Source organism: Equus quagga, chromosome 10 (assembly GCF_021613505.1).
Source record: "Equus quagga isolate Etosha38 chromosome 10, UCLA_HA_Equagga_1.0, whole genome shotgun sequence".
Classification (NCBI taxonomy): Eukaryota; Metazoa; Chordata; class Mammalia; order Perissodactyla; family Equidae; genus Equus; species Equus quagga.
Genome location: NC_060276.1, coordinates 120461904 through 120477045, shown reverse-complemented (window position 1 = coordinate 120477045; position 15142 = coordinate 120461904).

Below are 15142 nucleotides of genomic sequence, written 5' to 3'. Positions count from 1 at the left end.
GGCAATCGAAAAGTTTCTCTGATTTTATTTGATGATCTTCCAAGTATTTTACTGTCACCCTATAATAAAACATGGACTTCTTGAACTTACATTAGTAAAAAAAAAAACTCGAAGCACAATCTTTGCATACATGTATAATTAAGCATGAGAAGCAGCTTTATTTGCTTCTTGCAAGCCTTCAGAGGGACATCTTCAGCTTTAAAGAACCATGACATTATAGGAGAAAAGTTAGGAAAATGATAAAATTATGTGTTTTCCCATCTAAAACTATACCAGAAGTAAAACGACTTCAAAGCTGTATTTTTGAATATCATAGTGAAATGACTAGACATTTCATGAAGAAAAACATGGTAACATAAGTAACTCAGGCTGTATTATTCAGCCAAAAAGTTGTTGTTGTTATGTGCTGTCAAGTTGGCTCCAAGTCCTGGCAACCCTGTGAACGAATGACGTACACAATGTCCTGTCCCCAGCAGCCGCCTCAGCTCCGGGAGACTCATACCTGTGGCTTCCTTAATGAAGCAAATCCATCTCAGGTTTGGTCTTCCTCTTTTCCTGCTGCCATCTACCTTTCCCAGCATTATTGTCTTCTCCAAAGAACCCTGCCTCCTCATGATGGGCCCAAAGTAGGACAGCCTCAGTTTCATCCTTTTTGCCTCTAGTTCAGGTTTAATTTGCCCTAGGACCCACTTGTTCATCTTCCTGGCAGTCCAGGGTATCCATAGAGCTCTCCTCCAACACCATATTTCAAATGAATCCATTTTTTTCCTGTCAGCCTTCTTCACCGTCCAGCTTTCACACCCGTACATAGTGATTGAGAATATGAGGGTGTAGATAATCTTGGCCTTGGTCTATAACGACACCTCCTTACACCTGATGATCTTTCCTAATCCTTTCGTTGCTGCCCTTCCAAGCATCAGTATTCTCTTGATTTCTTGGCTGCAGTCTCCATTAAACTGATGACTAAACCAAGCCAAAAAGTTAGGGTGCAATAATATGAAAATCTAAAAATGCAAAGGCTCTAACAGAAAGAGGCTTGTCTCCCATTTTCCAGGTTGATGGCTGGCTCTGCTCCATGGAGTCATGCAGGGATCCAGGCTACTAATAGCTTTGCTACTTTCAACTCCATACTTTCCACGGTCTCACTTCTGGTTGATTCCATTCAAGTTGGGGGTAGAGAAGTCACATGTTGGAGAGACACTAGTTCTCTAAATACCCCACATCTGCAAGGGAAGCACATGATTTCACTCTCAATCACTCAGAAAGGACTTAGTCTTATGTCCATAACTAACTGCCAGAGGGGCTTGTCAGTTTTAGCTTTGGTCCAGCGGCACCATCCAACTATCAGCCTGTTATTAGGAAAGAGAAATGGTTTTGGTGGAGCACGGGCGGTTCTTTGCCATAGAAGGAATAGCTTGTGGGATGAAGGATGTGAATGCAGAAAACTTTCTGTGGCAGTAAATTTAATTTTCTTTTTGGTATTCAAGTGTAATAAGATTATCATAACATGTTAACAAATTTCTTTTTAAAAATCTCATGATCATACTACAGAAGATCTATGAGAGCATATTTGTTCCTGTTGTTTGTGTTGTGTGCGTATCTCCCAAGTACAACCTACCTCAAGACTGGAATAGCAGATCTCTAGTACAATCTTTGTACATTTACACATGACTACACTGGAACACTGTGGTGACATTTTTCTCCCTTTAAAATAGTATCTAAAGTGGAATGCATCTGATTTTAACCTATTCAGTAGGATTTAATTACACAAAATTTGGTTGCAATTTACAAAACAAATGATTTACAAAGTGAATTCCAAAATGATTTCCAATCTTGCAGTTTTATGCATTGTGTTTTACTACAGCAACGATCTCATTTAAACTGTTACACTGAGCCTCTATAATAGCAATAATATTGTGAAAAGCTCTTTACAAAGTTGCTTAATAGCACAATCTCTTTCTGTCCAAATATTTTTAATGTAATTACGGTGAAGTATTACTGCCAAGTACTATGAAGTTCTATAAACCAACTATAATATGTTTCATTAAAATGAATAATTCATTTCTGGTTTTTGTTTCTTCAAAGCCTTCTTTCAAAACAATATGTTATTGTTAAAGGATCAGAAAAAAAAATTAAGGTTGCTTTAAGATTGGGACGTGCTTTCTTTCTCTTTAAATGAGATTATGTTTCCCTCTTTGTGGTTTACGACAAAATTTAGCTCTTAGAAGCTGCCTTTATTTATGTCAAAACCACTCTTGTGCAAGATGGACTATGAACACCTGTAAAAAAGCCAAGAGTTCAAGATCTGATCTGTCTTGTTTGCCTGTTGTATAACGCTGTCTCAGTATGACCCAATCTTTGAGGATTCATCTCTTTTATAATTAAATTCCCCTGAAGAAAGTTGCTCATCTTACTCTCCATCTTTTTACAATTTATTTGCAATCTAGCTCAAGTACACATTTGGTAATAAAAAACACTTCAAAGTACAGAGCAAACTCTAAAGTTTCTTAAAGAGTTAAAACTTAAGTTTCAACACTAATATTATTAATTATGTTTTCAAGTTCCATGCTTTCTAAGTGGCAGTATTTTTATCTTGACCAGCTTTAAGGAGAATCAACCATTTCCAAAAAGATTATTCCTAGGTGAACATGCTTTGCTGGCCCAGCTTCTTATCTTAGTTTCTCATAAAATTTTTCAGTGATTTCAATGATCTGCAATGTGTGTGCATGTGTGTGTATGTAGACAGAGAAATAGATAGATAGAGACATGGTTAACATCTACAATCAGTTGGCTTTAGGTAAGGGAGATGACCTTGATAATGTGCATGGACTTCTTCCAATCTGTTGAAGGCCTTGAGAGCAAAAACTAAGGATTCCTAGAGAAGAAAGGATTCTCCCTCAAGACTGTAACGTAAAAATCCTTCCTGAGTTTCCAGCTTGCTGGCCTGCCCTAAAAAATTTCAGAGTTGCTAGCCCCCACAATTGAGTGAGCCACTTTCTTAAGATAAATCTCTTCATTGGTTCTGTTTCTCTGGAAAACTCTGACTAATACAGAAATCACTCCATGCTTATCATTCATGATATTTTTGCACTTAATATATTTTGTAGCGTGATTACACATTACTGCAGAATGATCTATGTCTTTTATCTTGAAGGACACATAGTACTCTTCTGTGTAGGTACACTAGGTGCATTTTATTTATTATCTCTGGATGGATATTCTGGTTGTGCTCAAATTTCCTTTATTACACAAGACACTGGAGTGACTTATTCGTGAACAGTGTGCTGTTCTAAACATTTTTATAGGCGAGATTTCAAGAGGAGCCAATAATGAAAAGGAAGCCCTTTGAGAAATACCACCATAACCTGCCTTTACTTCCAAATACAATTTAAAAAATGCAACCTACCACATACATATTTGGGACCACAACTTCTATGAAGAGCTCTAGATGTTGACAATCATCTCAATTTCCACATCTACAGGCACGTCAAATTTAACACGTTCCAAAGAGAACTTTGAGTTCTCATCCTACATAACTGCCTCTCCCCCAGTTCTTACTATTTCTGCAAGTGGCACCACTCAGTTTTTTAAGCCCACAATAAAAGGGTCCTAATGGATTCCTCTTTTCCCTGACCCCGTGCATCTAATTCATCAGCAAATACCATCAGCTCTACTTCCAAAATGCAGTCTACTTGCTCCACATTTTTCACCTCCATCGCTACCCTCATTAACTCTTCCCATTATGAGCCTCCCACCTGGTCTTCCTACCCTAGAGCATAGCTCAGTCTCTCCATGCAGCCAAGGAAATGTACACAAAGCATACTTCTGATGGTGCCACTCCCTTATTTAAAATGTGTCCATTGTTTTCTGTTTTATTTAGAATTGAACCCAAACATTTGCCAAAGCCAATGAAACGTCATTTGCTTGGATCCCGCTGTTTCTGCAGCTCTTTCACAGGCTCATTATGCTCCAGCCACATTTCTTCTCCTTCAAGTGTAGTCAGTCCTGTTTCTGCTGCTGGGCCTATGCTTGTACTGTTTCTTAAGCTTGATGGGCATAGAACTTTGCCCGACCATGTGATTCTCAATGTAAAATGTGAAGCAAACATTGAAACCTGTCACAAGGCAAATTTAACTGCAAGGCTTGAGATGATTCCTCTCTACAAATAACGTGAAGATTCTTCACTAGCAGCCTAGGATATGACATCATAATGACATTCTCCTCCTTATCCTGATTTAAGTAGGGAAGCATACAAGTTGAAATAGTCGAGTGCTGGTAAGGTGCTTATGTCTACACTGCCTCAGAGGAGACAAGTTGCTCTGTGAGGAGACTGATTTGGTCCGGGAAGAGGCACGCTTGGCATTCTTCACCCAGCGCCTTGATGTTGCCTAACTAGAACTGCAGAGAGAGTATTTGAAAGCAAGATGCTCTGTGGGTTGTTTATACAATGAAAAAAGTGTGAAATGGACTAATTTCAACGTGAAAATCAATCTCTATGGCAATACTTGCTCTCTTCTGCTCCCAAATCTTGAGTTATGGAATAAAAATGTGTACCATATCTCCCTCTGAGCTATGGAGGTTGTTTTTTGCCTTTGCATATTATGATAATTAAGATTTATGTGGATTCTATGTTTCATGCCTGTGGTTGAATCTATGGAATGTGCCTGTCTCAGAAACCATCATCTCTTGAAATAAGACAGTGATGCTATATAAAACTTTTATATTTTAAGGAATTTTTAACTGCTGGATTCAGGGAATTTAATGTAATAAATATTGATTGAGGAAACACTTTAGCCAGGTTGTGCTCTACCACTGGATATATTCGGGGCTAAACAAGACGTAGTCCTTACCATCATGATACTTGCTACCTAATGGAGGGGTTGGGAAAATACCATTAACTGCCTACAATGGTGATACCTAACAGGGGGCAATTTTGCTCCTCCACGCCAGGGGACATTTGGCAATGTCTGGAGACAGTTTGGGTTGTTACGACTGATGGCGCTTTGGTATCTAGTAGGTGGAGACCAGGAATGCTGCTAAACATCCAACAGTGCACGGGACAGCCCCCATAGCAAAGAATTATCCAGCCTCAAATGCCAATAGTGTTGAAGTTGAGAAACCCTGCTTTACAATTTAGGGAAAATAATACATGTGCAAAATCGATATATAAACCCAACACGGCTATGAGGATCTATAGAGAGGAGCAAAGATTTGGGAGATTTAGGAAGATTGTGAGGATGGATCCAGACACGTGATCCCATTGTATTTGGATCTCGCATTTATGTCCTTGAAAGAGTAGCTTGCACGTTACCACTATTACTAAATACCACTATTTAATGCAAGGGACACTGGAGTCAGATACCTGATGCTATTCACGGACGGGCTCACCTTAGTGAGAGCAAGGAGCCATACGTGCAGTTTGAAGCACCATGGCAGATGGACACCAGCCTCCTTCCAGTTCCGACACCTGGCCTGAGCGCTGGGGACAAGGGGAAGCTACAGATACAAGGGGAACAACGCATGACCATCTTTGAAACTAACAACATGCTCAGGTCATGTTCCAGCTTTTCCCTACGTAAAGTCATATTTTTAAGTACTGGTGTGGAGTTAGGACACTGTCAATGTTACAATAGTCTAAGAGTGCTTTAGACAGAATTAAACCTGAACGAGGGATAATGAAATCTTTCAAACTTTGCCCCTAGTCACAGCTAGAGAGCATTTCAGTGGTTAAACCTCAAATAACCATGTGCTTATGTTTTATTTTTCCCAAACTGAGTGGGTAGAATATCTTTGTTGAGCAAACATGTTCTAATACATGTGGATTTACTTCGTCTGGCGTGTAAATTTAGGGTTGCTGATGTATATTCATGCTACTCAAATGCTAATGCTCTTCAAGGTAAATAGGTACATTCTGAAGACCATAAAGTGCCCCAAGATGATAAGAAAAGGAAATGTTAGGGCAAAGAGTGAGGGAGACCCCCCCAACCCCAGGATTGGGCTCTTGCGTTTGGAGGAGTTGCAATGGATGGGAGAGGCCGTGGGGATTGAGATTACTGGCAGTAAAATCTTCTTTCTCTGCCCCAAATTGCCTTGAGACATGAATTCCTTGGCAAAAGGGATGCTACATGGGACAACAAATGCTGGAAGGAGACTCAGGGCAGAATGCACTCTCAGTTGCTTGGAAAGGGTGGAGTTCAAAGCAAATTAAACAAAAGCCAATCTCTGTCTCATGTCAAGTCTTAGCTAGTGTGTACAAGGGAAGACACTCTCTGCTCAGTTTCATCTGTATGCTTATTTATAAAATGTAGAATATATTGCAGGGAGTGGATTATGTTTAATTAGCTATTATTCTTAAGCGATTCTTCACCTAACATTTTGAAGACTGTGGTGAGGAGCTCCATAAACCTATAAGATCATAGTTCTCTCCTACATGGGTCTGGTTATTAAGACTTGTTCCCCAGCCTCCAACAAGTGTAAAAGTGAATATTTGTATGAGACAGTAGACCTCATCAGTTAATAATTAAAAATAGGCATTGCTCCTCTGGTACTTTTAATTCTAAATCACTAATAATAAGTAATGAGATGTACAATAGATAAGAGCTAATAATGCATTTCCCTTGCTGTATTTGCAAAAAAAGAATTAATTTGCAAAAAAAAGAATCAAGATTAACTCTTGATTTTCATTATTTCATAGGACACCTTTTGATGACTACAACTCAATGTACGTAATGAAATTACCTCACAGCGTATGCCCTACACACCCCAGGGTATTAGTGGAGAAGCAATCATGCCTTCTTAAACAGGTATTTTTTACATAGCCTCACACTGGGGGAAGATTCTTGAATCAAGGTTTCTTTTAGGATTCATGCACGCAGTGATCTGCTTTTAATTATACATGAAGAAATCCTCCTACTCAACTTTGACTTCTACTTTATAAATAAATTCATTGTGTATGCTCAAACCTACATTATTGAATATAAACCATGACTTGTTTATTAAAAAGAAACCTTAGGGGCCGGCTCCGTGGCCGAGTGGTTAAGTTTGTGCACTCTGCTGCCGCGGCCCAGGGTTCAGATCCTGGGAGTGGACATGGCACCACTCGTCAGGCCACGTTGAGAGGGCGTCCCACATCCCCCAACTAGGAGGACATGCAACTAAGATATACAACTGTGTACAGGGGGGGTTTGGGGAGATAAAGCAGAAAAAAAAAAAAAACGAGAAATCTTAGTGTGTGGCTGTCTCACCAATTCCACAGATCCCTGAGTGCACAACTGGAACATTTACATAACTGTGGGCAGATCCAGGGATGAGTTCAATTTCAATGTCTTCACAATCGAGAATTATTGAAATACATCAGCTGATGTTAAGGAGGATATTTCTGCTCTATTTCGGAAGATTTGCTTGTGTTTTCCTATTGATTATCTTTGGCATTAGCTTATCTTTTCTATAGGGTCTGCATGCCTGTGGATTTGAAGAAATTGATCCCATGGGATAACAGTAATGAGCTTTATGTTATTGCTGAGACTAATATTTTAAAAATCTCTGCTGTACACAGGGCAATCCAGGGGAGAGAGGCCATGGCAATTATGTATTTAGTGCAAACCCAACACTACATCAAGGGGTAAAAAAGACGTTTCAGATCTTCTGAGTGTGGGGCGAGAGCACCATTTCTTGACTCAAGGAACAGCCTTTAATTTGTCATTGTTGATTGAATAATATACTTCTGATTTATTCTGAATTTAAAACAATTCTCAAAACTGGGCATTGTGGTTCCATTGATGCTTAGAAATCATCCCTCGCTGTAGCAAACAAGTAAGCAATTTTGATACAGTACAACAGTTGTGGGGTTGGCTCTCTGGACAAAAGGTATTTATGTAGAAATGGCTTTTTAAAAAAAGTTCGACCTAGGACTTGATGAAGATGAGGTATGTGCTGGAGACGGCTGGGCTCACGCCTGAAAGCACAGACGTGTGTGGTTGCTCTGCCTTATGTTATACAAGACACTCAAAGTCGACACTTCCTTTTCTTGAGATCACAATGGTCGTCTTTTGGCAAAGAAGCTGAGAAAAAGAGTTTTATCTTGAGCCAGACCTTTACAGGGACGTTCATATTCCACACAATTTTGAATTATTGCCTCACATTCTTCTTGTCAAAACTTTCAGTCCTAGCATTTAGTCGCAGAGCATGTCCTGGAAGTGCTGCTAAGTACTTTTCTAGAGCTAAAGAATAAATTGTGTACGTGTGTGTAAACTTTTCCCCTTGCGCTTTGCATAGCACTGTTTTAATTTTTCAACTCTCTGTCCATCTAATCCTAGAAAGCTGAGTGTCCACAGGTGGGCAAGGCAGTTTTCTTTGGAAATGGCTGATTCAACTCCTTTATCCCATGTAACTTCACTTCCTATGAGGAATCTGTTAGAAATCAGTTCCTACACTGTACAGAATCATGGCCTCTAACACAATCCCTGCCTGTGTCTTCGTATACTCTATTAGAAAGGGTATTTAATGGCGCTAGTGAGGATTTGTTTTTGGAATCATTACAAGCCTATTACCACTCAATTAACTGTTGTTCAATTACACCCTGGATTTATTGGTGAAAAGAACAATTGGTCTGTAAGACCACACAGAGAGTGCGTTTCTCACTAAACTGAACAAGATGCCGATGTTGAGGTAGCAGATGAAGTGGACACTTAAGGATAGTTGACATGAAGTAAATAGAAAAGAAGTTATTTGAAAATATTTAAAGAGAGCATAAGAAGATGAGTGAGATAATCTATGAAGGCAGGAATGATTTTGTAGCCCACACATTTTCCTAGGGAACAGAAGTGTGTTTGTTTGTTCTGTTAGAGTATCACAGTCCCAACTCAACATAAAAATTTGGTACAATGTACACAAGGAATGGCATTGTATGGGCAGTGTCTTAGTTTCCTGGGGCTGCTGTAAAAAAGTGCCACAAACTGAGCTTAAAACAACAGGAATTCATCCTCTCCCAGTCCTGGAGACCAGAAGACTGAGGTCAACGTGTGGGCAGGACCAAGCTCCCTCCGGAGGCTCTAGGGGAGGGTCCTTCCTGCCTCTTCCAGCTTCTGGGGGCTCCAGGCGTCCCTTGGCTTGTGGCCACATCCCTCCTGTCTCTGGTTTCATCTTCACGTGACTTCTCCTCTGTGTCTCTCTTCTTCTGTCTCTTACCGGGACACTGTCATTGGACATAGAGCCAATTCTAACCTACCAGGACCTCATCTAAACTTGGTTACATTGGGAAAGACCTTTTTCCAAATAAGATCACATTCACAGGTTCTGGGGGTTAAGACTTGGACATAACCTTTTAAGGGCAACTATTCAACCTACTCAGGCAGTGTCTTAGAGAAATCAAGTAAAAGGTGATGTTTTCCAGAGATGAGGAGTCAGTGTGAGATTTCCAGATGAAAGAAGACCAACCCAAGACAATGTAAGTCCTTGCATGGGTTGGGGAGTGGGAGAAAGCATAGAGAGGGGGTGTGGATTTGCTTTTTCACTGTACAGAGCATTGCAGTTCCAATACATTTCTATTAAACTTCAAGTGATGTGGAGTTTGTGCTGTTACGTGAAATTCCAAATCCCTGTCTTTTACTTTTATTTACAAAGCACAGGCTTTGAAGTGAAAGTTTAGAGAAGGAGAGCTTCGCAGAATGTGTTATTTGCAAACTAATATTTTTAGAGAGGTGCCAATGTACTATGAAAAAAAAGCAATGACGACACTAAAAGGTGATACAGACCTCAAAAACACTAATAAATGAAAATGTGCCACAGTGATGGGAAGAGATCTGAGGTTAAGCTCCTATGGAAGGAGAAAAAGAATACGCAAAGAACGGTAATGATTCTGCAATGAATCTCTCCCTAGCCATTTCACTTCAATGCTGTTTAGTGAATGTTAATCTGCATCCAAGAGAATATGATTAATTGAGCTCAGAGAGCCTCCTGTAGACCCTGGAAGCATTGCTAGCAAGTGTTTCTCCACTTATCTCCAAAGTGGTACAGCCCAGTTGGTGGGTGAACACACTCACTGTCTTGGCTAGAAGCTTGAAAAAGCAATAAGGCTGGTTAAATACTTCTTTAAAAAACTTAACATCACAAAGATTTAACATTCTGAATGAAAGCTAAAAACAAAATTTGTTTTCAGAAGGCATGAATCGATTCCAAATACATTAAGATAATCTTAGTTAACAGTAAGGTAAATAAGAGAAGGAAGAGAAAGAAATGAGAAGGAAGTGAGAAAGAGAAAGGAGAGAGACACAACCTGTGATCCACAGAGGCATAATGTTTCTTTTCTTGCTATTAATTGTTATTTATTTCCTTATCTTAACTATCAGTTCTTATCATGCTCTTTAACTTATATTACCCCCTAGGACTATAAAAAATCTGGTATTTTCCCTGTGCCATATGAAATAAGAAATACTAAAGAAGGTTGAACCACAAGTCATATCACACCCATTTTCCATTCAAATTGAGAAGTTTGTAAACTAGAAAATGCAATGTATCATGACAAACTGTTCCATGTATAGTCTGTGCTTCCATGTCCATGACCTCAATGGCCCTGACTCTTTCCAAATTCCTCACATCCTCTTGCCTCATACATAGTCGCTTAAACCAGTACTCATTCATTGGCTCACAGTTTTGTAGGTCAGAAATCTAGTGAATTGTGGTTGGGTTCTCTGCCCAGAGTCTCACACCCAAGGTCTCAGTGGGCTGGGCTCCTATCTGGAGGCACTGTAACAAATCCCCTTCAGGTTCGTTTAGGTTGTTAGCAGAATTCAGTTCCATGTGTTGTAGGACTGAGCTTTTCCTGGACGGCTATCAGCTGAAGTATGCTCTCAGCTCCTGAAGGCAATCACATCCCTTAGCACTTACATGGTCCCTTCATAGCCAGAAGTGGCACATTAGGTCATTCTCATGCTATGATTATGCCTGCATTACTGGCCAGCAGCCAGAGAAAACCCTCTCCTTTTAAAGAGCTCATGTGTTTAAACCATGCCAAGCTGGATAATCTCCTTATCTTCATGAATTTTCATGTAAATATTTAATACATCTGAAATGTATTATGGTATATAGTATAAATGGAGGTATGTGCTGGCTTATTTCTAAGTGAACAGTCAGGAAATGTTTTTTGCAAAGGGTCAGGTAGTACATATTTTGGGCTTTGCAGACCATATGGTTTCTCTCATTATAGTATGAAAGAAGACATAGACAATTCACAAATATATGGACATGTTCCAATAAAATTTTATTCACAAAAACAGATGGAGGACCAGATTAAGGCCACAGGTTGTAGTTTGCTGACCATTGTTCTAGATAGAGAGGTGAATTGGCCAACCCTATTTATCATATGAGCCTTCCTTTTCCCAATAAACCAAAAGGCCAAATTTTTCATATATGCAATACAGTGTAAGATATATTTATGAACTTTCTAGCTTATTGCATTAGGTAAAATTTCTCACTTTTTCCCAACCCTATTGCCAATAATAACCAGAAAATCTGGCCATGATATATATAGACTACTGTTTGAAGGAAACAGAGCTATAAGAAGCTAGAACTTGAAGGCCCAACATAATAGAGAGAAAAAAACACATAGTTGAGTCACATATTCCATTCTGAAGTCAATGTCTTCCCATTAACAGATTTACATGTGTATGTTCAGACAGTGAGGTGAGCAGAAAACAGAATCAAGCAGTGATAGAAGTAGAATTGTGGGGCAGAAGAAAAAAAATTGGAGTTTAAAGCCCATAAAGGTGGAGGACTTGAAAAAAAGGCCCCAAGCTCTGAGTCAGGCCTCACAGAAGGCTGGATATTATAAGTAGCAGGGAACTGGCAAAAGAAAAGCTCTCACAAACATTCAGGGACAGGCTCTAAGTAGTTCCATTCCTATTTGGATTACGGCACCAGCTGCCTACCAGAAGGAAAGATAAATCCTGTCTAGAGGAAGAACACATTGTACAAAAAAATTCACATCTTTCGTCATAAAAAATGCACAGAATTCAATAAAAATTATCAAATACATCAACAAAATTAAATACAAATGGAAAAAAACCAGTTCATATAAATAGGCCCCTGTGAGATCAAAATATTGGGAGTTAAATGTAGACTTTAAATAACCACGACTACTATGTAAAGAAATTGGAGGACCAGATGGAACATTTCAGCAGGTAACTAGATAGTCTAAAACAGAATCAAGTGGAAGTTCTAGAAATGAATAGCTCATTAACCAAAATTGAAAACTGAATAGACAGGTTTAACAGCAGTATAGACACTGTTGAAGAGATAATTAGTGACCTGGAAGATTGGTCAAAAGAAAATACCCAGAATGGAAGACAGAAAGTAAAAACAAAGAATGGAAAATGGAGAACAAAGACCCAAAGAAACTTATGAAACCAGATGAAAACTTTGAGAACATCTGTACTTGGAGAGTATTAGAAAGATGAGAAAGGAAATGGAACAGAAGCAATGTCTAAAAGTTTGTGGACTTTGACCAAAGATTTTCCAAAACTGAAGAAATCATCAAACATGGAATCAAGAAGAACTACAAAGCCCAAGCATGAAATAAATCAAGGAAGCATCAAAATGAATATCAGAGTAAATGAGCTGAAAACCAAAAACACAGAAGAAAATCTCAAAACAGCCAGAGGAGGGGGAAAAAGATGACTTTCATAGAAGCAACAACAAGACAAGTGGAAATAATGGAAAGCTGAAAATAATGGACTGAATCTTGAAAGTGCTGTGCAAATATAGCTGCCAACCTAGAAATGCCTACAGAATATGCCTTTAATCATGATAGCAAAGTATACACATTAAAAAAAACAAAAACCAAGAATTTATCAGTCAACCAGAGCTAAAGGAAATACCAAATTTGTGTTTCAAACAAATGGAAAATGTTCCTAGATAGAAACACAGAGATGACTGAGAATTTCACTAATGACAATTTAATTCATGAGCAATATGGATTTTATAGACCATAATAATAAGGCCCTCCAGGTGTGTGTGTGTGAAGGAAGTAAAATTAAAACAGTAAATGAACACAGTAGTAAAACAAGATGAGAGAAGATAAACGATAATAAAGTGGCCTCATAAGTTCACTGCATTTTCTGTAAAGTGGTGTAGTAAACACATTAATTTTTATTAGACTTGAAGAAAGCATTGGCTCATTTTCTATTTTCCAAAGCAACTGCTAAAAATAGAGTGAAAAACTAAGCAATCATAAAAGTGACAAGAAAGGCAGAAATGCATAAAAATAAAAATATTTATTTTATCCACAAAATGTAAAAACATTCTTATAATAAGTACTAGCAGTCTAAATAGTATAATTAAAAACAGCTTTCAAACTGAAAGGAAATAATATGCTGCTTCCGTGAGGCAAACTCTAAATACAAAAACAGGTAAAGATTAAAATTACAATTATGGAAAAAGGTGTATTATGCAAATACTAACCACAATACAACTTGTGTAGCAATACTAGTATGAGATAAAACAAAACACAAGGGAGAAATCATTATTAACGATATAGACAGAAATTTCATAATTTAACTGGAAGATAGGAAGATAAAAAATCTGTTGGTGACTAATAGGAGAGCTTCAAAATATTTCAATCAAAATTTCACGTATCATAAAGGAGAAATAGACACATTCCTCTTTTTTTTTTTAAAGATTAGCACCTGAGCTAACAACTGTTGCCAATCTTCTTTTTTTTTTTTTTTTGTATTTCTACTTTTTCTCCCCAAGTCCCCCCAGTACACAGCTGTATATTTTAACTGTGAGTTCCTCCAGTTGTGGCATGTGGGATGCCACCTCAGCATGGCCTGATGAGTGGTGCCATGTCCACACCCAGCATCCAAATCAGCGAAACCCTGGGCCACTGCAGCAGAGCATGCAAACTTAACCACTCGGCCATGGGGCCAGCCCCAGACACATTCCTAATGACGGACTATTTTAACATAAACTATCTCTGTGCCTGATAGAGTAAGAAGGCAAATAATTAAGAAAGTTAAAGATTATTTAAAAGCACCTGGTACCTAATTGACATATAATGTGGTGCAGACAGCAACTATAGATTGCATATTCTCTTCAAATGCACAAGGAACAATACGCCAACACTGCACCATAAAACAAATGTCAGCACATTTCATAGAACTGGAAATACTTACCACGTGTGCTTTCATCCTGGTGGCATTAGCAGAAATTAAAGAACAAAAAGATAACTAGAAAATTCCTGTATGTTTATAAATTAAGGAAAACAGGATTAACTAACCCCTGGGACCAAACAGATATATATGGACCATTAGAAAATATTTTAAACTTAATGATAATTAAAATGTGACTTGTCAAAACTTGTGGGATGTACCCAAATTTAGACTTCAATGGAATTATATAGGCTTAAATGTATTGCTATTTGATTAATGCTAAAAATTGATGCTACAGGCATCTGTCTAAGCAAGTTAAAAAAAAATGCAACCAGTTGCACTCAAAGATGTTAGAAGAACATGAGTCAAGGTAAGGGCAGAAATTAATAAAAAAGAAAACAGGAACTGCTTCTGAAATTGTGGAGCAATGACTTTTGAAAACTTGGTCTTTCATAAAAGCAATGAGGACACCTGCAAAAGTTGTCAAAATTAAAATATCCAAAACTGTGCTAATTAGCCAAAAGCTTGCAACAATCAGAGGAGAGTTTATTCAAGAGAAATGGTTGAATTTTGGGAAGAGCAGGAAGTTGTAGGGTTTTATTGTTTGGTTTCTTTTGTGAGGAAGATTGTCGCTGAGCTAACATCTGTGCCAATATTCCTCTATTTTATGTGGGATGCCACCACAGTGTGGCTTGACGAGCAGTGCTAAGTCTGTGCCTGGGATCTGAACCTGCGAACCTGGGCCATCAAAGCAGAGAGTACAAACTTAATCACTATGCCACCAGGACAGTGTTGAAGTTGTGATGTTTTAACTTGATCCACTCCTGTGCCCCTCGCCCAGCTTCACCATCACCATAGAATCCAGCAGCTTTGCAAGCACCATTTTTCCTAAAAAGCTCCATGCCAAGAGATCTTCTCTACTTCATCTGTCTGGAAGCTCCCTGGAAAAGCTCTGTTCACAGGATTTTTTATTTGACTTGACTGAAAGCTTGCCCAGT